This window comes from Notechis scutatus, chromosome 3 (assembly GCF_049901735.1).
Source record: "Notechis scutatus isolate UNSWTSFEM ecotype Mainland chromosome 3, rNotScu1.2, whole genome shotgun sequence".
NCBI classification, from domain to species: domain Eukaryota; kingdom Metazoa; phylum Chordata; class Lepidosauria; order Squamata; family Elapidae; genus Notechis; species Notechis scutatus.
Genome location: NC_142011.1, coordinates 86,636,661 through 86,664,488, shown reverse-complemented (window position 1 = coordinate 86,664,488; position 27,828 = coordinate 86,636,661).

Sequence of the window (27,828 nt, the reverse complement as noted above, 5' to 3'; positions counted from 1 at the left end):
GTTATACTCCAGCAGTAGAGATGACAGGCAGTTGAAGGAAATTGACAAGAGATCCAGGAAAGGTAAGTTCTCCTCCCGTGATACTTATGAGTGGCATTCTGAGTGACTATGGCTAGTTCCCCAGGAAAAGGTGAGTTATACTCCAGCAGTAGAGATGACAGGCAGCTGAAGGAAGTTGACAAGAGCTCCAGGAAAGGTAAGTTGTCCTCCTGCAATATGGATGACAGACGTTCCGAGCGACCATGGCTAGTTCCCCAGGAAAAGGTGAGTTTAAGTCCTACAATTTCACACAAGAGCTGGAAATAGATGTTGGATCTATAACAAAGAGCTTATCATATTTATTTCTGCAACAGGCATTTTGAGTTCCTCTTTTGCAATACCCATTCCAGTGGCTGAGTGACTTTGGACTGATCATCAGGAAAAGGTGAGTTATACTCCTGGAGTTGAAATGGCAGGCAGCTGAGTGATCTTCACTAGATCTTCAGGAAGAGGTAAGTTCTCCGCCCGTGATACTTATGAGTGACATTATGAGGAACCATGGCTAGTTTCTAAGGAAAAGGAGAGTTCTTCACCTACAATAGATACAACAGGTGACTTTGTGATGTCAGACGAATAACCAAGAAAGTGTAATTGTTGTTCCTGCAATAGGCATTTTGAGTTCTACTTCTGTTATTTCAATGGAAATGGTTGAGTGACATCGGGGAGATCACCAGGAAAAGTCGAGTCCTACAATTTTGCACAAGAGCTGGAAATAGATATTGGATCTATAACAAAGAGCTCATAATATTTATTTCTCCAACAGGCATTTTGAGTTCCTCTTATGCAATACCCATGCCAGTGGCTGAGTGACTGTGGACATCAGCAGGAAAAGGTGAGTTATACTCCAGCAATAGAGATGACAGGAAGCTCAGTGATCTTGACTACAGCTTCAGGAAGAGGTAAGTTCTCCTCACGGGATATGGATGACTGGCATTCTGAGCGACCATGCCTAGTTCCCCAGGAAAAGGTGAGTCCTTCTCCTACAATATTCACAACTGATGCCTTTCTGATGCCAGACTGATAACCAAGAAAGTGAACGTTTTATTCCCGCTATAGGCATTTTGAGTTCTACTTCTGTTATTTCAATGGAAATGGTTGAGTTACATCGGGGAGATCACCAGGAAAAGGTAAGTTATACTCCAGCAGTATAAACGACAGGCAGCTGAAGGAAGTGGACTAGTGCTCCAAAAAAGGTTAGTTCTCCTCCTGCAATATGGATGACAGGTGAGCTGAGCGAAGATGGCCTGTTCCCCAGGAAAAGGTGAGTTTTACTCCTACAATTCACAAAACAGGTGACTTTGTCATGTCAGACGAAGAACCAAGAAAGTGTAATTTTTGTTCCTGCAATAGGCATTTTGAGTTCTACTTCTGTTATATCAATTGAAATCGTTGAGTGACATCAGGGAGATCCCCAGGAAAAGGCGACTAACACCCCTGCAGTAGTGATGACAGGTGTTCTGAGCGACTATGGCTTGTTCCCCAGGAAAAGGTGAGTTATACTCCAGCAGTAGAGATGACAGGGAGCTAAAAGAAGTTGACTAGAGATCCAGTAAAGGTAAGTTCTCCTCCTGCAATATGGATGACAGACGTTCCGAGCGACCATGGCTAGTTCCCCAGGAAAAGGTGAGTTTAAGTCCTACAATTTCACACAAGAGCTGGTGATTGATATTGGACCTATAACAAAAGCTGATAATATTTATTTCTCCAACAGGCATTTTGAGTTTCTCTTTTGCAATACCCATGGCAGTGGCTCAGTGACTTGGGACTGATCATCAGGAAAAGGTGAGATATACTCCAGGAGTTGAAATGGCAGGCAGCTGAGTGATCTTTACTAGATCTTCAGGAAGAGGTGAGTTCTCCTCCCGTGATACTTATGAGTGACATTATGAGGAATCATGGCTAGTTTCTAAGGAAAAGGAGAGTTCTTCACCTACAATAGATACAACAGGTGACTTTGTGATGTCAGACGAATAACCAAGAAAGTGTAATTGTTGTTCCTGCAATAGGCATTTTGAGTTCTACTTCTGTTATTTCAATGGAAATGGTTGAGTGACATCGGGGAGATCACCAGGAAAAGTCGAGTTATACTCCAGCAGTAGTGATGACAGGCAGCTGAAGGAAGTTGACTTGAGCTGCAGGAAAGGTAAGTTCTACTCCCGCAATGTGAATGACAGGCGTTCTGAGCGACTATGGCTAGTTCTCCAGGAAAAGGTGAGTTTAAGTCCTACAATTTCACACAAGAGCTGGAAATAGATATTGGATCTATAACAAAGAGCTGATAATATTTATTTCTACAACAGGCATTTTGAGTTCCTCTTTTGCAATACCCATACCAGTGGCTGAGTGACTTTGGACTGATTATGAGAAAAAGGTGAGTTATAAACTCCAGTAGTAGAGATGACAGGCAGCTGAAGGAAGTTGACTAGAGCTTCAGGAAGAGGTAAGTTATCCTGCCGGGATATGGATGACTAGCATTCTGAGCGACAATGGCTAGTTCCCCAGGAAAAGGTGAGTCCTTCTCTACAATATTCACAACTGATGGCTTTGTGATGTCAGATGAATAACCAAGAAAGTGAAATTTTTATTCCTGCTATAGGCGTTTTGAGTTCTACTTCTGTTATTTCAATGGAAATCTTTGAGTGACATCAGGGAGATCCCCAGGAAAAGGCAACTAACACTCCTGCAGTAGTGATGACAGGTGTTCTGAGTGACTATGGCTTGTTCTCCAGGAAAAAGTGAGTAAGGAAAGAGGTGACAACTTCTATTCCTGCAATAGGCATGGAGAGTTCTACTTCTTCAATACCATGACAGTGACTGAGTCACTTTGGGCTGATCACCCTGAGAAAGGTGTTTGTTTTACTCCTGCGGGAAAGACGACAGGCCGCTGAGTGAACTTAGATGGAGCACTAGGAAGATGTAGGTTTTCCTCCTTCAATATGGATGACAGGTGTTTGAGTGACCTTGGGCACTTCCCCAGGAAAAGGTGAGTTCTACTCACGTTTTCCTGGGGAAGTGCCCAAGGTTCTACTCATCTTTTGGTGCAATATACAGGACAGCCAGCCCATGGATATTGCACCAATAAGCAAGATACAGTAACTTCTCTTTCTGTAATAGGCTTGGTGTGGTCTATTCCTGAAATTCCTACGACCTGCTGATGAGTTACTTTGGGAAGATTACCTGGAAATGGTGAGTTTTGCTCCTGCAATACGGAGGACAGGAAGCTTAGTGAGACTGGACCAATAAACAAGTGACAGTAATTTCTATTCCTGCTCTAGGCATCGTGAGATCTACTCCTGCAATTCTATGACAGGCTGCTGAATGACTTTGTGCTGATCACCCAGAAAAAAGGTGAGTTCTCTTTCTGCAACAGTGATGACAGTCTACTGAGTGGCTTTGGGTAGACTACCAGGAAATCATAAGTTCTACTCCTCTAATATATTCCACATCAGCCTAGTGACACACGAATAAGAAAGTGATTGTAACTTCTATTTTTGCAACAGGCGTGTTTAGTTCTACTTCTGCAATTCCTATGACAGGTAGCTGAGTGACATTGAGATGATCAGCTGGAAAAGGTGAGTTCTACTACTACAATTTGTATAACAGGTAGCTTAGTGACATTGGGTGAATAACAGAGTTGATAACTTCTATTCCTGCAATAGGCATTGTGAGGTCTACTTCTGCAATACACGACAGGCGGCTCAGGTGACATTGGGCAGATCATCAGAAAATGGTTAGTTTTACTCCTGCAATAAATACAACAAGCTGCTTAGTGACATTGAACCAATAACCAATAGAGGGGAACTTTTATTCCTGTAGTAGGTATGTTGAGTTCTAATCTTACAATTCCTATTACAGGCCCGTTTGTGACTTTGGGAAGGTTAGTTGGAAAGAGTTTTTCCTTCTCCAATATGGATGACAGGCGGCCTATTGACATTGTACTAATAACCAAGTGATGGTAACCAATTCCTGCTGTAGGCATGGATAGTTCTACTTCTGCAACACACATTGGAGCTGTTTCAGTGATTTTGAGGAAATTACAAGAAGGCGATTTGTACTCCTGCAATATGCACAACAGGGGACTGGGTGACTTTGGGCTAATTACCAAGGGATGGTAACGTCTATTCCTGCTATAGGGACGATGAGTTCTACTCTTGCAATAACCATGGTAGGCGGTTGAGTGATTTTGGGCAGATCACTAGATAAAACTGGAAAACTAGATAAAAGCTGGAACATGACCACTGAAGTAAAAACAAGGATAGAGAAAACCCAAACAGCATTCTTCAAAATGAAAAAGATCTTCTGCAGTCACAACATAAGCCTACAACATAAGACAATTAGGTTTGTCAGATGCTACATCTTTTCTATCCTGATCTATGGAGTGGAGAGTTGGTCTCTAACGGAAAGTCACTTGAAGAGACTAGAAGCATCTGAAATGTGGATTTACAGGCAGCTGTTACATATAAGTTGGGTTGACAAACTCACTAATGAGGAGGTGATAATCCACCTGGGAAAGCCAAGGGAAATCATTAGAAAAAATTGAAAGTTAGACTATTTTCGACATTGATGCGACACCCTGAAAAATACAACACACTTCATTTAATCATCCAAGGAAAGATTGAAGGCAAACAAGGTCCAGGCAGAAGAACATCATGGCTTCAAAATCTAAGGGACTGGTTTGGTCAAAACTCAACAGCACTTTTACGTGTGGCTGTCGATAAAAATAGGATCGCCAACATGATCGCAAACGTCCGATGACAGATATGGCACAAGAAGATGATGACTAGGTAAAAGTGAATTCTACTCCTGTAATATGCATGAGAGGCAGGTTAATTATTTTGTGCCAATTATTAGAAGGTGGTGAGTTCTAATTCTACAATAATTATGACAGGAATCTGAATGACTTTGGGCAGATCACCAGTAGATGGTGCATTTTACTCCTACGGCTGGCTCAGTGACTTTGGGTCAATCACCAGGAGCTGATGAGTTCTAATCCTCCGATAGGCATAGTGGGTTCTGTAATACACAAGAGTGAGTTGAGTGAGTTTGGGCAGATCAATAGTAAAAGGTCAGTTTTTACCAATCATCAGGAGACAATGACTTCTGTACCTTCAATAGGCATGCTGAGTTCCAGTCCTCCAATACCCATGTTTGATGGTTAAGTGAGATTTGGTCAATCAACAGGAGACGGCGGGCTCATCTCCTACAATATGCATGACAGGTGGCTGAATGACTTTGGGACATCACAAGAAGACAGTGAATTCTACTCCTTCAATTTGCATGATAGTCGGCTGAGTGTATTTGGGCCAATCACTAGGAGATGGTGAATTCAAATCTTATTCTATGACAGGCGGCTTTAAGACTTTGGCCAGATCAGCAGCAGAGGGCGAGTTCTACTCCTGCAACACACACAACAGCCTGCAGAGTGACTTTGGACTAATAACCAGGAAAGGGTGAGTTCTAATCCTCCATTAGGCATCAAAGCCTGCCTTCCTTCCTTCCTTCCTTCCTTCCTTCCTTCCTTCCTTCCTTCCTTCCTTCCTTCCTTCCTCCCTCCCTCCCTCCCTCCCTCCCTCCCTCCTTACTTACTTACTCCTTGTTTATTTCTTCTTCTTCCTCTTTTCTTCTTCCCTCTGGCAGCTCAGTGACCTTCGACCAATCATTTTTTCTCAGCCCTAGGAAGGAGGCAATGGCAAATCACTTTTCAAAAGCCTTGACAAGAAAAGTGCGCAGATTTGTTCAGACAATCTCTGAGAATTGGACCCGATTGCACAGAAGAAAAAGAGCCGTGGATGATGAAGGCAGAAGACACCCTGCTCGTCGTGTCCTGGCTAAGACCACAATGAGGCTAGGCAGAAGTCCTTTTGGCCCCCAAACAGACCAACATCCCCTGTTGCATGATCTGAAGTCATCGGCTGAAGTGGGACCCAAGCCATTTCACTGGGCGATTGCTGAATGAGTCCGAACCACTTTATGCTGCACTGTATTAACCAACAAGCGTAGAGTCCCTACAAGCCATGAATCTGAACCAAACTAATCTGGGCAAACTGGCTGGGAATTCTGGGAATTGAAGTCCCTACATCTTAAAGTCACCAAATTGTAGAAACACCGATTTAGAGTGTCCCCAACTCCAGCTGGCTAGAGGCAGCTGATTTTCCCCAACAAAATAATGAAAAGAAAGAAAGAAACTGACCACAAGCATCCAAAGATCTTCAGAACACACAGCAATCCGTGAGAGCTTCTCCACCACCCAACACCTGCACCTAGATTTGCAATGACCTGATCGATGCACAGAAGAAGTCTACTTGGACTTGTCTTTATTCAATTCATAATTTATTCTTAATAAATGTTGCAAGACAAATCATGATACCCAGTTATTCCTGAACTCCTTTCATTTCGGTTGCCAGCCATGATCCCACTGGGCACACCTTAAAGTTCCCTTCTGTATTTGAGCTTCTGCTTGTATCCTCTGACCCAGGCCGGGTCCAGCTGCTCGCTGTCAGCAATTTCATAGATGGTGATGCACAGTTTGTCTGAGGCCCACTTCTTCAGATTCAAGGGAATCCCTTGTTCTGACCCAACCCAATTACCAGCAAGAAAATCTCAAACAAGCGTAGCAACTCAAACCTTCACAGCTTTAATCTACAAATAAACTTCTTTGTAGATAAAAGATGGATTGCAGCCAATTAGTCCAACCAGGAAAGCCTTGACAGAATTCTTCAGATAAGCCGGAGTCTCCACACACAATGCTGAGTCCTTAGAATGTTTTTGCTTTCTGCAAAAGCAAAAACCTTTTGAAACCAGGCTTATATTCCCTGGAGGGAGGGGCCATTACATTGCATCCTTACTCCCGAGTCACCTGTGCTGCTCCAGCTATTTTCTTCTACAAATCATCCTGCGCTCACGTGCACTTGGCACAGGCTCCTCGGGAACCTCCTCGTCACTGCTGCCAGCCCCCACAATCCCTGAAGGCAGCAGTCCACCCCTTGATGGTCCTTGGCCCCTCATCAGAGTCATCGCTCTCCTCAGCCATTTGCACCTGCTGCCGGCTAACCATAACATTCCTCTCCTTTCCTGCCTTGGCCCTCAGGGTGCCTTGATGATTGTGCACCTCTTTCAATAAGTGCTTCAGTTTGTTCTCCATGCCGGTCAGCTGATGACCTATGAATAGAGAGCGGAATTAGTGCCCAGCGGGCTGGACACCAAACTTGAGCTAGGCCAAGATGGGGGGACCTAAGACTGATAGCCAGACGCTTGGTCCCCATCTTCTGAGCCTCCTGCATCAGTGAAGGAGAATGAGGGGAGACCTGTCTTAATTAACAAACAGTTGTAATTTCTCAATGACCACTCTTAGTTTCTTCATTAATTAGTGACCATTGTAGTTTCTTCATTAATGACCATTCATAATTACTTCATTAATTAATCAATGACCAGTTGTAGTTATTTCAATAATTAATGACCATTCCTAATGTCTTAATTAATTACCAGTTGGAGTTTCTTCGTTAATTAATGATCACACCAGTAATACATTCTTCATTAGTTACCATTCATAATTACTTTATTAATTAATCAATGACCAATTGTATTTACCACATTAATCAATGGCCACTCATAATGTCTTAATTAATGACCAGTTATAGTTTCTTCACTGATATATTAAGGACTAGCCATTGTTTCTTCTTTAATTAATTAATAACCAGTCATAGATTCTTCACTAATTGATGACCACTCATAATTTCTTATTCCTGATTATGGTATGCTCATATTTCATGAATGGACTCCAGACTGCCACAAAAAGGTGTTTGCACCACATTAAAGGTAAAGGTTCCCCCTCGCACACACATGCTAGTTGTTTCTGGCTCTAGGAGGCGGTGCTCATCTCTGTTACGAAGCCGAAGAGCCAGTGCTGTCCAAAGACATCTCCGTGGTCATGTGGCCAGCATGACTAAATGCTGAAGGTACACGGAACGCTGTTATCTTCCCACCAAAGTGGTCCCTATTTTTCTACTTGCATTTTTACTTGCTTTTGAACTGCTAGGTTGGCAGAAGCTGGGACAAGTAACGGGAGCTCACTCCGTTATGTGGTGCGAGGGATTCGAACCGCCACCTGCCGACTTGCACTTACCTGCATCCAAAACAAGCCTCATGGGGACTCCTGGGAGGGGCGGGGTGGGGTGGGTGGGGCCAGCCAGGAGTGGGATTTTGGAGTTTCCAAACTGTGCAGAATCTTAGCTAGAGGATCTCCCGAACCCTTGTGAAGCCCCAGCAGCCCATCCCTGGCTGGAAGATACCTTGGAGATCTTCTAGTCCAAGCCTGCTTAAGTGGGAGACCTTGTACCATTCAGGACAAAGACTGTCCAATCTCTTACAATGGGACTAAAACAGTTGCTTATGAACTTTTGTCACACATTCAAGAATGGCAGTATCCCCATACGATCAAAATTAGGATGCTTGGCAAATGGTTCATATTTATCTTGGTTGCAGTGGCTCGAGGACATGTGATCGATCCCCTTTTGCGACCTTCTGACAAGCAAAGTCAATGGGGAAGCCAGATTGACTAACAACCATGTGATGGACTTAGTTCTCCAGCCAGCCTTTGTGGAAAGCAGGCCAACGCAGCCACTGAGTGTGCACAGAGTTTATTTGTGCACTCTCTCCTCCTGTCCCACCTTCTTCGGCCCTTGTTCAGACATGCGCTGCTGGGAAGCCTGCAGATGATGAGAGGCATCATAACCTGATTCTGCCTGCAGCTGGATGGCCCTAGAAAGAGAAGAGAAGGCTGTTTTTTCTTGTGTTCCTTATTTGTTCTTTCAAATCACAGCTATACCTCTTAGTTTTTAGAGTAGTAGTATGTTTGCCTCAGAGAGGTGGTGGTGTCAGGAAAATAGAACACACACACACACATTATACACTGTGTGCACAATTGTTGGCAAGTGAGTTTTTTTTTTAAACAAGTTTTATATTCAATTTTTCTGTGTGCGTGGCTTGGTGGGTGTCGCAAAGCGGTCCTTCGGAAGGTGAGCGAGGTGGAGGGCAAGCAGGCAGCATGCATGCGGAGGCTCCAGGGAAGGCCAGAGCCAGAGCCAGGGACTGCCTCATTCCCTGACCCAAGGGCCGAGGCAGAGGGTGAGTGGGCAGGGGAAAGGCCAAAACCAGGGACTGGTGCATCCCCTGACCTGAGGTGGAGGGTGAGCGAGCAGGTAGCAGGTGGGTGGAAGGATGGCGAGAGCCAGGTCCAAAAGGCAGCTGAGCTTCACCATGTCTACCCTGAGGCGGCGGCCTAGGCCGGCCCAGGAGTCAACACTTGACTGGAGCAGAGGCAGGTAGGTCAGGCCGGGAATTGATTTGACCGGGGTTTGTGGTGGTGGCCTAGGCTGACCCAGGAGTCGACTCGACCAGGGCTTGCTTGCACAGTCACTCACCCAGGGAGATCGGCAGAAGGCAGGCAGCAATGGTGGGTGAAGGCAGGCAGAAATGATGGGTGAAGGCAGCCTAGCAATGGCGGGTGAAGGTGGGCTAGAAATGGCAGGTGAAGGCAGGCTAGCAATGGGCAGGTGAAATGAGGAGTGACAGGGCACGGTGGGGTGAGCGCTGAGCGGGCGGGTGGGGGTGACCAATGACCAGGTGGGCAGGAAGGCAGGGGTGGGCCAGCCAGAGGTAGTATTTGCCGGTTCTCTGAACTAGTTAAAATTTCTGATACCGGTTCACCTGAACTGGTCCAAACTGGCTGAATACCACGTCTGGTTTTGTGGCAAATAGTCAATAGGGCTGCAAGAAACATGTTAAGAAAAAAAAGACACGCATTAACTGCCAAAGATTTGAGAAGAATCAAACGTGAAGCTACCAGGAATCCGTTATCCTCCAGTGCTGTCATATTCCAGAACTACCTGGCATGCCCAGAAGTACAAGGTATTCCGTGCTCAGAGACATGGACAAGGTAAGGAAGGCTGAAACCCGACCACCACTGAATAAGACACCTAAGTTGAAACAGCAAGACTGGGCCAAGAAATATCTGAAGACAGGTTTTTCAAAGGTTTTATGGACTGATGAGAGTGACTCTTAGTGGACCAGATGGATGGGCCTGTGGCTGGATCAGTATCGGGCACAGAACTCCACTTCGACTCAGACCCCAGCAAGGTGGAGGTGGATTACTGGTATGAGCTGTAATTATTAAAAATGAGCAAGTTGGACCTTTTCGGGTTGAAGGTGGACTTGAAATCAACTCCCAAACCTACTGCCAGTTTTTAAAAGAAACTTTCTTCACGCAGTGGTACAGGAAAAAGTCTGCATTTTTCAAGAAGACCATGATTTTTATGCAGAACAATGCTCCTTCGCATGCATCAAAGTACTTCATTGCGTGGCTAGCCAGTAAAGAGGCCTTAAAGATGAAAGAATAATGACATGGCCCCCTTCCTCACCTGACCCTATTGACCCTAAACCCTATTGAGAACTTGTGGGCCCTTCTTAAATGGGAAATTTACTGTGAAGGAAAACAGTACATTTCTCTGAATAGTGTCTGGGAGACTGTGGTTGCTGCTAAACAAAAAGTTGATCGTCAACAGATCAAGAAACTGACAGACTCCATGAATTGGAAGGCTTATGACTGTTTTTGAAAAGAAGGGTGGCTATATTGGTCACTGATTTTTTGTGTGCGTGTGAAATGTCAGAAATGTTTATTTGTATATTTTGAATGTTTGTTTATTAGTCTCAGTTTAACAAATGCAAATAAACGAGTGATGGACAAATTTTCATTTTTCATTTAGTTGCATAGTAATTTTGCACACTAATAGTTGCCCATAATTGTGCATACATATATATTCTAAGAAGGCCAAAGCCTCACTTTTACTTTCTTAAATGTTCAGGTTTGAGGTTTATTAACATTTTGGATTGACCGAGAGCACTGTGGTTGTTCAATAATGAAATTAATCCTCCCAAATACAACTTGCCTAATAATTGTGCACAGTGTGTGTTTTACACACACACACACACACACACACACACAGACGGAACACTGAAAAAAAACTAGCCTTCTCTTCTCTTTGCAGGTCTTCCCTCTTTTTATATTTGTTGCAATGCAAGGGCTATGGTAATGTTAAGAAGAGTTATTTCCCTGTTGCTCCTGTAGCTTCACTTACTAATTTTGCACAATGCTTTCTGTGGTTAATTCTCCTGAAACAAGTGCGTGCTATTTTTCCTCTCCTCTCCTCTGCCCATTCCACTATTCTCAGCATGTGAATAACAGGTTATGATGTTGCTCATAACTACCATTCTGAACCAGCACACTCAGCAAGTTTAATGTACCTTAACTTGACCAAGCATTTACCAATCTGAACCACCTTACTTATTGTTCTTTGAACTACTCCCTATTAAATCTATTAAAAGAAAGGCTAGGAGGCTAGATATCATAATTTTCCATAGTTAAAAGCAAATTATATGTAGTTCCAGCACCTTTTAATGTGCTTTTCATTTGCAGGAATTTAGACAATGATTAGAAAGAAGGGTTAAAAATATTTTTTAAAAGAGGTTAGACACTTACAATTGATGGAAAGTTACTCTTTTACACTCTGGTCCTGCACATAATTGCAGGAAGTAGAACTGATTTGAATATGCTATAATCAGATACAAATGTCAAAGTGTTTAAAATAAATATCCTCAAAGTTTAAAATTATACCCTTTTAACACTGTAGTGCATTCATTAGCATTATTTGCTTATATATCTAGCAGAACAACTAAAATTGTTTCTTTCAATGAACTATTTAAATTTGAAAATATTTAGAGATGCGAGCTTTAGAGTTAAAGGAAGAATATGGTTAAATACTCAGGAAACTTTTTTTCTTTTTACAAAGGGTCTATTGTTTGAAGTATACAAGTGAGCACTATGGGGTCTATGACAATTCACCACAGCCAGCTTGCCAACCAACTCACTATGGCCAACTTGCCATGGCCATCTTACCACAGAACAATTCACTGCAGGACAAGTGTTACACCAATATCAAGGAAATGGTGGAATAGAATCATTAAAGAAAGGATGCAAAAGGAGGGACAGAATGAAATGTGAATGGCAAAAAATTAAAATCATTTTTATTTATTTTAAATAACTAAATAGAATTATTAAATTGTCCCGCAATGAGTTGTCTTGCGGCGAGTTGGCTATGGTGAGTTTGCCTGCTGCAAGTTGGCTGTGGTAAGTTGGCCATGGCGAGTTGGCTGCAGTGAGTTTGCTGCAGCAAGTTGGCTGGGGCACGTTGTCCCATTCCCAGCGCTGTGACTAGTAGACCAATTGCAGTTGGTTCATTCATGTCCTTGTTACCTCCTTTATATAACACTGCAATGTGCTCTATATGGGACTATATCTTTGAAGATACTTAAGAAACCATAGCTGGTGCAAAAATGCAGTCACAATCTGTTGGTGGGTAAGAGCATCGATCTTCATGTGACTCCACTGCTATGCATCAATGGTTGTAGACTTCCAGATATAAGTCAAAGTGCTGGTTTTAACTGTATATGGCTTGGTGCTAGGGGATGTTCAGGATCTCCAGGGTTGGTTGGAGCAGAAGCAGCCTTAGATCAACCATAGGTTAAGCAAAATAAGTATTGGCTTAGGCCCCAAGGAAAAGGGGGCACCACAGAGTTTTTTCCTGGTAGCTATCATTGCCTTAATTCAGAGGTCTCCAAACGTGGCAACTTTAAGTCTTGTGGACTTCAACTCCCAGAATTCCTCAGCTGCCATGCTAAGGAATTCTGGGAGTTGAAATCCACAAGGCTTAAAGTTGTCAAGTTTGGAGACCCCTGAGTTAACTCTTTCATTGATACATTCAGTTTTAGTTTTCAGCACTTAACTGAGTCTTAATGTCCTGTCAGTTAAGCAATGGAAGGGCCAAGGGACATCATCAGGGTGCACTTAGGGCATCAGTTGGCCTTAATCCAATCCTGCATCTAGTCTGCATGTCCTGATGGGCATTTCCTGCACTGAGAGATTGAGAGGAAGTTCTGCAAATCTCAGTAAAAACTGAGATTTTTGAGACAGCTTTAATGGTTAGACCTCATGGTTGATATCATTCAAGATATTGGTGTATAATTCTTATTTTAGAATTGATTATCAGGAGTTGGTTTATAGCATGGGTGTCAAACTCGCCACATCACGTTGCCGTCACATGATGCTTCATGATGTTTTTCCCATTTGCAGAGCTGGGGTGGGTGTGGCTTCTGCGTGATGCCACCAGTTTGACACCCAAGGTTTAGAGCATGGAGATTTAAAAATAAAGTAAATAAACAAGCAAAAAGCAGATAAATACATAACGTTACAGATAACTACATAATGTTTAATGGGAACAAAAGCCTTCTATTAATTATTAAAACTAATAATATTAGTTTTAAATGAAAAACACCTGATTATATTATTGTATATTGGACATTGTGATGTGATGTTGTTTCATTGATATCATTTCCTATTAGTCTTTGCTGCTCCATTCTCACAATAGTTGAGCTTAGGCACTGTTTAAATGGGCAAGTAAACATTTGTAGTAGTGGTAAAACCGGGTGACAAAGAAACAGGGATATCCACAAAATACCCTTAATACAGCAGCCCATTTACTGCCCTAAACCATTAGATAAATGATAGAACCTGCATTACATCAACATATGCAGCGCAACATATTCAAACAATTTTACTAGCGGTTCTCTGCGCGTGGCTTGGTGGGTATGGCTTGGGAGTGGCAGGGGAAGGATATTATAAAATCTCCATTCTCTCCCCACCCCACTAACCTGCTTTCCAGCTCCATTCTTCTGTGCAGGGCAACAAAAGAAGACCCAGCCGATCAGCTGGGACTCGGGAGGCAGAGAATAGATGAGGCCAGGGCCAGTCAGAGGTGGTATACTGAACTACTCAAAATTTCCGCTACCGGTTCTCGAAACTACTCAAAATTTCCGCTACCAGTTCTCCAGAACTGGTCAGAACCTGCTGAATACCACCTCTGATGCATGGTGGCAGAGACTTGGCTCAGAGAAAATGTAAAAGGAAGACTGTAGTCTTTTATTAACATTGGTCAGTAGTAAAGAATATTGATAATGTAAATATCTGGCATTAGGTACGTCAATATTGCACGGTTTGTTTGAAGCTAGTCAAAGTTTGTGGAATGGGGGCTGAATTGTATAAGGATCTCTCTCCCTCTCCCCCTCTCCCTCACCCCTCTTTCTCTTCCCTCTTTTCCAGAAATTTTGCCTTTAAGGAAAGATAAGTTGCTTTCTGTTAGTTTCTTCTCCAGGCTTATCCTGTACGAAATCATTTCTTAATACCGATCTGAATTTTTTATTTCATTGGTTGAATACAGTCAGTTTCAGAACCTTCTGGTGCAAACCTTTAAGCTGCATTCTTCTGTTGTAAGATGGGATTTGGTTGTAGAAAGTGGCTTTTGTACAGGTTAAAGTCAGTTTTATATTGCTCTTAATCAGGGGTAGGCTTCAAACATTTTTAGCAAAGGGTTTTCTGTTTGGTTGCTGGGTGAACGTGGCCATGGTGGGCATGGCCTAGTCGGCCTCCTGCAACCATGGTGGAAGGGTTGTTTTTGCCTTCCCTGGGGCCTGGAGGCTTTCCTCTAGCATCTGGGAGAACGAAACAGCCTCCCTGGCCTCCGGAGGCACTCTGGAAGCCTGAAACAGGTCCATTTCTGCCATTCCTGAACTTCCACGAGGCCTGTTTTTCACCCTCCCCAAGCCTCCACACATGCCCTGTACTTACCTGCATCCAAAACGAGCCACGTGGGACTCCTGGGAGGGGCGAGGTGGGCAGGGCCTAGCCAGGAGTGGGATTTGGGGACTCTCCAAACTGCACAGATTCTTAGCTAGGGGCTCTCCGAACCCCTGTGAACCCCCCAGCAGTCCACCCCTGCTCTTAACACTGTGTGAGCAGAGACCCCTGGACGCATTTCAAGCAATAAATTTTCTCTGAGTTCTGGCACATTCACACACACACACACAGAAAAAAAGGCATGTGGCTTGTAGCTTCTGATGTTTGCAAATTCACTAAACAGGACAAAATATGAGCTATCCATTCCTGGAGTTTTCTACTGTTTAAGCCACTCCAAAGAAATGGAGTTATTAATGACAAAGTATAAGGCGTGATATGGTGTATATGTCATATTAATTGGACTATATTGGTCTCACAATAAGCACAAATAAGCTCAGCTTCCCAGAAGGTTCAACCATGGCCAGATTGAATAATAATAGTATGGATAATTATTATTTAAATTGCAAAAGGCAGCTTTCCTTGGAAAAGCTTACATCCTGTGTTTGTTAATATTATTAAACAATATCTATCTATCCCAGCTCCTTGGGAAGGACTCAATAGGTGAATAAAAACACTAAATTCAGTCCAAACTTCCAGCTGACTGTGTGACCAACCATAATATTAAATACCACATGGATTTGGTTCCCATCAGCATAAGAGTGCATAATATCTGCAGCTCAGAAGATATTCAAGTCACATATTTTGTGATGGCACATGCATACATTTCCTGAACCTTAACTAAGTTGAAGCCTAGGCTTTATTATGATGCATCTTAAGAGAGGAAAATGTAATTAGAGCTGATTGCTAATGTTTCTTGATATATCATTTTTTACTGAATTTATCCTATATGTTTATCTACTGATAATTTATTGTATCTCTCTTTGCACCGTTGCCTGCCATTCCTTTTCACCTCTTTCATCACCTTTTTCTCCTGTTTGCTGGATCATCTTTTGTCATCTCAGCCGTGCTTCGAAAAGTCGTCTTTTCTGTCTGATTGTGTAACAACTGTTTTTTTCTATTTATTTTCTTTTTAATGCCTCTTTTCTTCTTTTGCAGCTGTGACACTATCCCGGCCTGAACCAAATTGACACTTCTGGAAGCAACAGCCCTCCTTGGGTCCCTCCAAGGCTGCTATCTTCAGAAGTGTCAGTTCAAGCAGCAGGAGGCCCTGCTACGTCTGCAGAGAGGAATTTGGGAAGGAAAAAGCCCCCGATAATAAAACAAAACAAAAGTCTTTCTTTAAAAGATTTTAAATTGGAAGAATGGAAAGGTGGGGGGGGGCAACAATGATTAAAAAACTGGGAAGCTGGGAAATAGAGTGGCAAGGTAACAAATATCCAATATTTTTGTTCAATGTGAATATAATGGAGTAAATTATCACTTGCCGACCGGAATGATTTTATTTATTTATCATTCAAATTTATAGAGTTGCCCATCTTGCATATATGACTCTGGATGACTTACAAGCAGCTAACCAGAACAATACAACAAAATACAGCTATTTAAAAACAAGAGAAGAACAATATAAAAAGCATATTTTAAAAAAATCATAAAATATCTAAAAATTCATAGTTGAGATAATCACATTTATTATGGCACACAGTTCAACCACTGTACCAGCTCCATTACACTCCCAGTTCATTCTGTAATAGGTATTTGAATCTTAGCCACAAAAGAAAAGAAAAAAAGAAATGAAAAGAGAAATAATCCAATGAGCATAAAACGATTTCTGCCATCCAGGTTGTAGGCTATCTGAGCTGCAAAAATTGGGAAAACCACTAGACAACATCAAAAAGAGGTGGGGTTTTTTGGTCATTCATTCATTCATTCATTCATTCATTCATTCATTCAATTTAGGTTCTGTCTGACTGGGCAGCTCACAACATAGCAAAGCAGAACAGAAATAAAATAGCACAATGCAAAATGAAGAAACAAGTTCAAGACCCTAATTACTATATAACATTAGATTTTTTTTCCTCTTTACTGCTAGGTACTTAAGCAAGTTGTGATAAGTCTTCATACTACTTGAGTACTATAGCCTCTATGATCTTTTCTTGTATAGTGCTTAGAATATGTTGTTTCTTTTAAAATTGTAATATGTCTTGAGTCACATTTGGCTAAAAGGCAAGAGACAAGTTTTTATAAATCATCAAAAAGTCTTACTATGGTTCAGGAGAACAATATTGTGGAGTAAGATTCCTCCCCCATGATTATTAATTCGAGGGGGAGATTTAGTTTCTTTTCAAGACCTTTTAAACTGAAAGCGTCTTCAAATGTTTGAGTCTCACCTGATTTGGGAATTTAGGAAAAGGAAACAGATGTGACATGGCTGGGTTGTCACAAACACTGAGCAGATGGTTGCCAATTCAAGATCTGCAGTGGGAAAATACAAAGCTATGCGCATCTAGATTATTCCCCTAAATACTTAAGTATTAAAAAAAAAACAAAAAACTATGGAATAACCTCTCTGTAATTGTAGAGCACCACACTTTATTTTTTAAAAAGCATGTACATCTGTTTTTTTCCTAAAGCTTATAGAGTGATTGGCAAACCCCAAGATATAAACTGTAAATACTGAAAACCAAAATAGAGCATGATTTGGTATGCATTCAGTGGTAAAAAGGACGCAATAGGTGTATTCTTAAGATGTGTATGTTTATTATGTCTTTCTCAGGAGTAATGTTGATTGAATGATAGTTAATTTGTACTGCAATATCAGGATTTGTTACTATGTTTTGTTTACCTTCTAAGCCTTTTAAATTAGCTTAATTGAAGCAACCCAGATGTACTTATAACTCATAAAGAAGTAAAACAAAATAAAAACCATGGCTATGTTGTCACGGCAGTCTAAATTGGATTATGGAGGCGAACATGTCATGCAAACAGCTGTAACCAGCCAACGATGGAGTTGGTTTTAGCCAAAGCATGTCTATTCTATAGATATTCAGGAACTTTTGAGCACCTTCATCAGGACTTGCTCTGTTCAACAGGCATGTCAGCTTCAAAAGGAAACTTCCTAATCTAATAATTGTCAAGGGCTTTACAAAGTAGTTGTAGTTTTGACAGACCCAAAACAAGGTACTTAGGATCCGGATTCAAAGTTCGGATGGCTACCTCCTCCATGATCTGACAACTGCATTTTGCATGCTTAACAACCAGCTGACATTAAGACTGTGATTTGTGATTTATACACACACACACACACACACACGTGTGTGTGTGTGTGTGTGTGTGTGTGTGTGTGTGTGTGTGTACATTCTCTGGGGGAAAAAAGCCCATTAATAGTCGTGGCATTCCCTTAATGACCATAAATGCACTTAAGAACTCGTTCAATTTTTTTTTGGAAAATCAGGTTGGTCATGTAATGGCCCACATAAAAACTAGAATGGCTTACAATCATAATTCTGGACTCCATTATGTAAGTTGAGGGCTACCTGTATAGGATACAGAAAATAAGAAGCTATCTTCCATGCATGGAAACTGTGATTTCATTGATCCTAGGACTTTTCACATTGGTATTTCAAGCAAGAGATTTTTCCAAATCTATCTGGAGATAAAAAGAATTGAACTTAGCACGTTCCTATTCTAACTTGGGAACTCCCTTGCTAGAGAGATTCTCCATGTGAAAGTATGCTGAGGACTAGGAATAGAAGCCAGATAATGTCCAGTCTTTCCATGTTCTGGTTTTGAACATAAAGAGGCTTTACTCTGTTACTGGAGGAAAATTACTGCATTGGATCTACCTTGGTTTGATGCACAAAATACCAATTGTCACCTTTTGATGGATATCATCTTGTAACAGAACTATGGGAAGAAACATATAGCTGTGAGCAAAACAGGTCCAAACAAGGTTAGCTTCTTGTGTATGTGATGACTGATGTATCTCATATGGGTTTTGTTTTGCTCTTGTGCTACGCATTCAAAGTCCAGTGTTCATTCTAATGAAACAACCGATCAGGTGATTGATATTCTGGCCATCTGTTCATTGCATGCATTATTAAAGCTGAAGCATCTTATGGGGACGGGGACCGACTCACAAATTTGTAGAACAAATTTTCTGTAGCTTGCTACCTCTGTACATCTTACAGCTCTCTACCGAGGCAGTTTCCTGCTTTCCTTCGTGCACATTGTTGTAAGAAAAGTTGCATCAAAAGAAAAGAAAAGAAAAAAAGAACCTGCCTTTTCCAGCATAACAATGAGTAAAGTTCGAGACTTGTAATATTTCCCAGTTGCCTTTGAACATACAGCAGCTCGCTGCTAACTCGAGTGAAAATATTTATAAAAAGAATCAGTCACATTACCTGTGAAAGAGTATAATGGAGTCTTGGTGAATAGCTCCATTTATGTATGCTTTTGAAACCTGCAGGCATTAGTGGGGCTATTTTTATAGATTATAGCAGGTAGCTGTTGAATGTTGTGTTTCCATTCTCTGGCTGGTATAATAGCCTCAGCAGGCAGCATCACCTAATTGACTTTGGCAAATCTCAGTCGCTAAGTAGGGTCAGCCTTGGTTAGTACTTGTATGTGGTGAGCCCTGGAGAATTCCAGATAACTGGAGAAGCCCATCACTGTTGACTTCCTTCTGGTTGATGTAAGGCAGTGGCAACCACTTCCTTAATGTTGCAAGTAAACACCGGGAGATGACAGATCTGATAGTGCATCCCTACCTTGTCACAGTATGCCCATAGCTGATGCTAGTGGCTTTTTCATTTGATTTCACATATGGTTAAATTCTGAGGCCTCCCAAGGTTTCCTTTTGTGGCCCCGCTTCTGAAGAGCTGTGACAGAATCTGACTTATTTCTTTTCTGCCTTCTGGCAGGATGGCTACAAAACTCAGCAGCTTGGCAGTTGGGGGGTGGGGGGGGGCGGATAAGAAATTCCATTTTTTTTAAAAAAAAAATTGGAGTATTGGAATCAAAGTGTTCCAGGAAGAGAATTTTCTATAAGCATTGAATAATAAAAAGCACTCCATATGTGATGGAACAAAGTCCTGTAGACACAGAGCGGTTCTTTGCTTTTTGCCTTCCCCTTCAGTGAATCTGGAGGGTTTGTGTGCTGCATATCTCCCAATATGCAAGCAGTGTCCAAGGACACTGGAATTTGTATAACATTTCATTGCATTCCTGAGGTTTGCTGCTGGTATCCAGTTAGCCTCCCAACTAGAGCTAGTGGGATTAAAGTCTGCTCTAGTCTGGAGTTGTAGCACCTTAAAGCTGCAGTAGATCCTACCAAAATTTCTAGCAGAAGTGGGTAAGACCCTCTGATTTGGGTTGAAATGGCTGTTTGCTTTAGTTCAGAATTGCTGCACCAATTTGGGCCAGTCTCTAAAACCAGCATTGAAAGTGAAAAAATGCTTCTCCTTTGCTTCCAAACTGAAAAGACCCCTTGGTGATCTGATGGCTCAGCAAGTAAGACTCTGGACTTGTCAGCTGGCAAACCAACAGCCCAGGTTTGGGGCCCAAACATCATGTGATGGGAAGTGCCCATCTCTGCTTAGCTCCTGCCTTCTTCACAGTTCAAAAGCATGCAAACACGAATAGATAAATAGGTACCACGTCGGTGGGGGAGAAACAGCACACTGCAACATCATGCAGGCCACATGATTGTGGAAACATCTTCCGACAGCACTGGCTCACAGCCTTGAAATGGAGACGAGTGATGCCCCTACAGCCGGCAAAAAATTAGCAGAGTAAAATCCACAGTCTCCTTTCCTTCCTTTCTTCATGCCTTTGTTTTTCCTCAGTTCATAGCTGAGGCAACATAAAGTTATTGGTAGAGTGCTGTGAGCACAGTCTTTTTTTCCATAACCATTTTGGCTGGCATGAGAGACAGGACACCTGGCTTCTGCAGAGGAATCTGCCCATCTAGCACCTGATTGGCACTTTCCAAAGCTGTTATTAGGACTTGTACTGGCACCTCATAGACATGGGTTGGCAGTCTTTTGAAATCTCTTTGCTGCCCAGAACGTCTATTTATATTGAGAATGTTAAGTTCTGTCTGTTATGTGCTGCTGGTTCTGTCACCAGATTTGCAAATTTCCCACTGTTTCTGCTGACAAGGGATTTTGTGCGGCCATGAATATTACTGTTTTCCTTCCTTAGGCTGCTTATTCCACAGGCTACTGGCAGCCCCACTAGGTAGACTGGCTCATGAAATCAACTCCCAGGATGTCATTGGCTACTTTTTATTGAGATTGGCTATGCAGGTCATCCCCCCTTAATTACCATAATTGGGACCCACAATTTCATTGTTAATTAACATGGTTGTTAAGTGAGACTTTATGTGACCACAGGTTTACCACCAGCCTCTTCATTGTCTTTGCTTATTAGAAGCTGGCTGTCGTGGTCCAGGGTCAGGACTCAGATTCTGAGTCTGAATCTGATGCTGAAGAGCTGAAATCTTGGTGTGTCAGATTTAGGAGGAATCACATGAGGCTGATCAAAGCCAGGCAACACCTGAGCAGCTGGAAGATTCAGGGGAGGTTGACATACGACCTCTTAGCCCATGCACACAATAAGCAAAATAGAAAAGCTCTATTAAACTCCTCACCTCATAAAGAAGTAAACCTTCTGATTAGTGACAACTGGCTGCAGCCTAGATAAGGATCTACCCAGGGACTGTTCTTTTTCCTGGAAACAATGACTGACTTGTGGCTTGTTCAAGACACTCATGTGGATTCTGCTTCTTGGGCCAGTGACCTTTAGACTGACAACCTTAATCTGGCTCTGAAGTCTTGGACTGAATCTGGATGATTGTTTTTTGAGGCATTCCCGTTCTCAAGGCAAACCTGGCAAGGAAGCCTCTGCTTCGTTCACGTTCTTAAGCTTCATCACATTCCTTGTAAATTCTTCTGTCTAGTAAACTGATTATGATGGGGTCCTTGCTACTCTCTGAGCTTGGTTGTTTTCTAACACAGGGGTCCCCAACAGGGGTGGGTTTCTACCTGGTTGGTCCAGTTCTATAGAACTGGTTGTTATGATTCTGTCCAGTTCGGAGAACCGGCAAATTGCACCACTGGCTGGTCCTACCCCTCCCTGCCCCACCCACTCTATCCTTACCTGGCACGCGCACCATCAAACTTGCCTGCTAAGTTGCTATTTTTCCTTTTTTTCCCCCCAATCAGCAACTGTTCTACTGTGCTGGGAGATTTAGATTAGCTAGAAAGCAGGAAATCTTGGATTTCTTGCTTTCTAGCTAATCTAAAAGCAGAGCTGAACCTTCGTTAGGACTGAAGCTTCTATTTTTTTTAGTGCAGACTCAGGCATCGGACTGCAGAAAGGTAAATCTCTGAGTGAATCTGTGATTCTGTGAACAACTCAATCTGCCTGCCTGCTTTGCCTGATTTTGGGTAAAAGTTGCTCTTTTTTAAATAAAAAAATTAAATATTTACATAAAATATTTACAATATTTACATACAAGCCACACTCAGCTAGTCACATGACACCAAGCCACACCCATAAATTAGGCCACACCCACAGAACTGGTTGTTAAGAAATTTGAATCCCACCCCTGGTCCCCAACCCCTGGGACGCAGTCTGTTCGAAACCAGGCTGCACGAGTGCTGGGCAAGCACATGTGCACTTGAAGCTCCACTTGCATGAGCATCGGGAAAGTGTGCATGTGTAAGAAGCTCCATTTGTGTGAGTGGCGGGCACTTGAGTGGAGGGATGTTTCTGCTCACGCTCGAAGCTCCATTAGCACGAGTGGAGGGTGCTCGCATGTGAAGCTCCATTTGAGCGAGTGGAGAACACCTGTGCCTGCCGCTCGCACCAATGGAGCTATGTGTATGCGCCTGCACCTGCCACTCACACACATAACCACACCAGGCCAGGCCACCAAGGTGGAAAGGTTGAGGACCATTGTTCTAGCAGATGTTTCCATACTGAAGTAGGTAACATCATCAATGACAGAAGGGAATTGGGCTGAGAGAAAGTGACTGCCCCAAAGTCACCCAGCCAGGTTTCATGCCTAAGGATCTCTTGGTTTCCAGCCTGATGCCTTAATCACTAGATCCAATTGACTCCCTGTTGAAATGTTGGAGATGGGAGACAGTGAAGAGAAGCAACAACAGTAGGCCAAAGCAGACAATGAGGAAGAGGGCAGGTGAGGTGGCAACGGGGTAAGTCAACGCTGCTAAAGCTACCTTTAAATCTCCACTATGCTACATGCAGACTCCCAACAACAGATGGTATGTCTGCAGTGGAGAACACCTGTTTTATCAAAGATGTTGCCCATCTTAACCAACCTAAGGCTATCCAGGAATTTATTGACTCCTGAAATCAATATGTGTCTCTGGATTGATGAGCTGTGGTATGTCTTTCAGGCTATATCAGGGGGACTGTGGAGGGCAGCAAGAGTGAGTAAAGCACTATCTCCTAATTATCTAAGGAGATTCTCAGTCATCCAGGTCATGGTTGTCCCAAAGATGCTTTTTCAAGAGGCAACTGGACTTTCTGTTTTTTCTTTGAAGAAGTTTTGCTTCTCATTCAAGAAGCTTCTTCAGAGCGGAAGAGGCTTCTCGGATGAGAAGTGAAACGTCTTCAGAGAAAAACCAGAAAGTCCCTCTTGATAGTTGCTCTTGACGAAGCACTTTTGGGACTATATCCTAATGTGGGTTCAATTGTTTTGACGTGTTTTTATTTTGTTATATATTTTGTATTTTTAGATATTTTTTTATATTTTTATTTTATATAAAATATATTTTATTTTACATTTCTTTATTTTACATTTCTTTCAGAAATGATGTATAAAAATGGCTGTCCATTGGGCATTGGGTTAAAGTGGTTTAAATGGTAAGTTCATGGAGGAAAGCTCTATAAATTGCTGCTAGCCCTGAAAATGAAGCCTTAATACCTGCAGGTGGAAACATTTAGCAGACAAGATCAAATTTTAACCTGGTTCAAAAGATAACATGTATTTCAGCAGGCAAGGAAATCTAGCAAAGAATTCTCAGCACGCACATAAAGTTACAGTTCCTAAGATCCTGAAAGGAGAATCACGTCTGTTAAATTGATATAAAACCAGTAGGCTTTTAATATGCTCTTTGGTTTAGTTATGCCCTTTACTGTGAACCAAAGTTAATCATTTCCAAGGGCCATTGGTTTCCATGGGAGAGAGCTACACATCTGCTTAATTTTGCCACCCAAACTGGTTTAACCTTAAAAAGTTCGCGACCTTCATTTCTTTGCAAATTTGCAAGAGAAATAAAAGCCTTGGAGGAATGACTCTGTTGCATGTTGCCATCATTCATACAATGTTATTATTTAAAAAAGAAACGGAAAAAAGTATGGAAAGATTATTTGTGAGTCTATGGAGATATATCACATCATATAGAAGCTACTTCAAAACAATTTAAATTACTGAAAAAGTGGTTGGAAATGAAAAGGTTGGCACAAGCCTTTGTTATATGCTGTAATTGTTTGACTGTTTATCTAGCCAGTCAGCTCGTCGTGAATTATAATTTCTCTTCTGAATTGATAAAGAAATAACTACGGTGTTTTATCAAAGAAGCAATTTTAAGTGTAACTTGTATACATATTTGGGATTAGGTACTACATGGTTATTTTAAGGATTGGAACAGAGGCATGTATGGCTAAATTCTGAATAGTTTTTCATTGAAGAGATAGCAGGTACATACATGTCCATTAGAAAATTTTTGTGGTAGAAAGAGAAGGAATAGCAGGGAAGACAACATCCCTGCTTTTTCCCTTCTAGGTATCTTGAGAGCCAGTTTTGTCTAATCATGGTTAAGGCACCAGGCTAGAAACTAGAAGACTATGCATTCTAGTACCACCTAAGTATGAAAGCTTGCTGGGTGACTTTGGGCTAGTCATTTTCTCTCAGCACAATCCACCTTACAGGGTTGTTGTCGTCGTTGTGAAGAAAAAGGAAGGAACATCAGATCTGTTCACTATTTTGAGTTATTAATAAAAATAATAAAGGTGGGATATAAATAAATTAATGTACAACTAAATATTTTTGAATATATGAGGAATTGTGAGCAGGGAGGAAAATATAATGAAAAATACATCATTCCCCGAGTTCTGATCACCAAAACTTTAAGTGCTAAATTTAAGAGTTGAGTTCTGAATCTTTTTATTATATTTATATCCCGCTGGAGTTCTTAGTTCATGTCCCCTAGCAGTCCTGTTTCCAATGTTATTCTCAGAAGAGGAGCCCTGTGAGATAGATGGGCCGAGAGTGGTTTTCTCTCCAAGCTGAGCCCTTTAAGTAATACGTCATTCTGGCAGCCTGGTTGTCCCTTTGGACTTCATGGTAATACAATTTACAGACAGGATTCTTGGGCTGACATTTTTCACAGACTGACAGACTAATGCAGAGTCTCTTGAGAAAGGAGAGACATGTTTTTTAATCTGTTGAGTTTGGACAACATTCACATTCAGCTTAGCCTTTAGCGCAGAGCTACAGAACTGGAGATGATCTCCATCACTTCCTTGGTGATGACAGTTTGGCTGGTGCAGCTAAACGTCCAGGTCAGATACTCAATCATTTTGGAGACATTTTTGCCAGCATTATCCATGAGTGTTATTTAGCACAGTCTGCTCCCTAATGCAATCTAAAGATTATATTTATGTAAATTTCTAGGGATTTTGCAGGATCTCAGCTTCTACGTCAAAGAGGCTTTGACAAATGCTTTTAGAAACCAGATGGTGTCTCAAGAAAATACACTGCTTTCTCAGCAGTTCTGTAGGAGATGATGGGTCTGAACTGGATGTAGAAGCCCCCCTCCCAAAAAAGTTAGTAGCTCCAAAGCAAGAATGGATGATGTCAGTGTTCCAAGTAATGCACCCATATAAAACAAACTCCGAGACACTCAAGTTTCTCAAAGAACCATTTATTGGATATACCTGATTGGCACAAACTGGTGAAAGCCGACTCTGAGGTTTCCTGTCAGTATCACCTAATTAAAAGTAAAATCCCCCTTGCCTTGTCACTAGTCACTCTGTCCAAACCAGTTGCTGGCCGGTTTTTGGGTTACTAGTTCCTCCCCTGGCCAGCCACCGGTGCGAATGTCCTTGGTTCCCACAGGAAAACTTTATTGTTTTGGCTACAAAACCCCATCTAACTATTTCCCCCCTCTCACTGCTATGTGGCAACCCTGGATGTTCTCCAAGATGGCTTCAGCCAGACTCACTTCATTCAGGGTTGACAGATGGATCTTTAATTTCAGGAAGAAATACTTCCTGAAATCCTTTGAGGTATGCCTCTCTACTAATCCTCCTCCCCCAGCTGCCATGATTTCTTTCCCTGAATCTGTGAAGATTTGAGACCTGACTCTGATCTGTTTACCAATGTTGTCATTGACAGAATGGGACAACTCGCCGCAGCTGACTTGCTGTGACCAACTTGCCACAGTCACCACCACCAATTTGCCCTGGCCAACTCACTGCGGGACAACTTGACATGACCAACTTGCCACAGGACAACTCTCTGCAGGATAATTCAACGATTCAATTTAATTATTTAAAATAATGTTAAAAATATTTTAATTTTTGTCATTCCCATTTCATTTTGTCCCTCCTTTGGCATCCTTTCTTGAATTAATTAATAATAATTAATTTTAATTTCTTTAATGATTCCATTCCACTATTTCTTTGATGTTAGTATAACTCTTGTCCTGTGGCAAGTTGGCCATGGTGAGTTGTCCTGTGTTGAGTTGGCCGTAGCAAGTTGGCTGTGGCGAGTGGTCACAGACCCTGCCATGGATGGCATTGCATAGTCGCCTCAGTAATAAGGCCCCACCTTTCATCTTGGAATGACCCAGTTATGTTCCAACAGTTGAGAAACAACTACAGGTAGTCCTCGACTTAAGAACTACAAGTGAGCTCAGTATTTCTGTTGCTAAGTGAGCCATTTGTTAAGTGAGTTTTGCTCTATATTATGTCCTTTCTTGCCACAGTGGTTCAGTGAATCACTGCAGTTGTTAAGTTAGTAACCTGGTTGTTACGTGAATCTGGCTTCCCCATTGACTTTGCTTGTCCGAAATTACAAAAAGGAGACCACACGACTGTGGGACATTGAAACTGTCATAAATACATGCCAGTTGCCATGCATCTGAATTTTGATCATGTGACCATGGGGATGCTGCAAAGATTGTAAGTGTGAAAAATGGTCACCTTCCTCAGTGTGGTTGTAACTTTGAATGGTGACTAAGTGGACTGTTGTAAGTTGAGATCCCTGTTCTGCCCCTGGGTCTAAGGGGGCAGAGCAGGGACCAGTAATAAGGACCACTTTATCTCAAGAAAATGTGACAACTGAGCTATCCTCTCTGCTGAGGACTGCATGCCATCGGTTGAGTAGTCAGGTGTAGCCAGTGGCCCAAGTGGAGAGGTCACTCATTTTTTATTTTGCCCTTGGACACTCCTCCTCCTCCTCCTCCTCCTCCTCCTCCTCCTCCTCCTCCTCCTCCTCCTCCTCCTCCTCCTCCTCCTCCTCCTCCTAGATAGCAGACTGCCAGGACGGAACTGCTTGTTTCTTTCAGATTTGAATGGATCAACTCAGAGGGCTTCTGAACTGTTGGGAAACTCCTAGCCAGGCAAAGGAGGGATCAAGTGGACAGTTAGTCTCCTGCCACTGCACAGGAGACTGACCCCTTCCCCTCACAAGCTCCATGGAACTTTATCTGTTTGTTCCCAAAAGAAGACAGTCAGTTTGGGTGGATTCTTGTACTATAGGCAGTATGCAATAAAGCATTCTACTTGAAACCTTCCCATGTGGATCGGGTTGCTTATGCCTGCCACGAACTTAGGCTAAGAGCAACATGTAATCAAAGGCTCCAAGTTGTCCACACCAAGTTTTCAAACCTGATATTTAGACATCTGTTTATTCTTCTTGTGGGATTACAGGATACCGGGGCTTATAAAGATAGGATTCTTACATCTATATATTCTTAGTTGCATAAGAGCCTGAATTTTCTCCTCAAAGGATTAATTCAGGAGCATTAAGCAGGTCACTGAAGATAAAAGCTATCGAGGTTTCATTTATG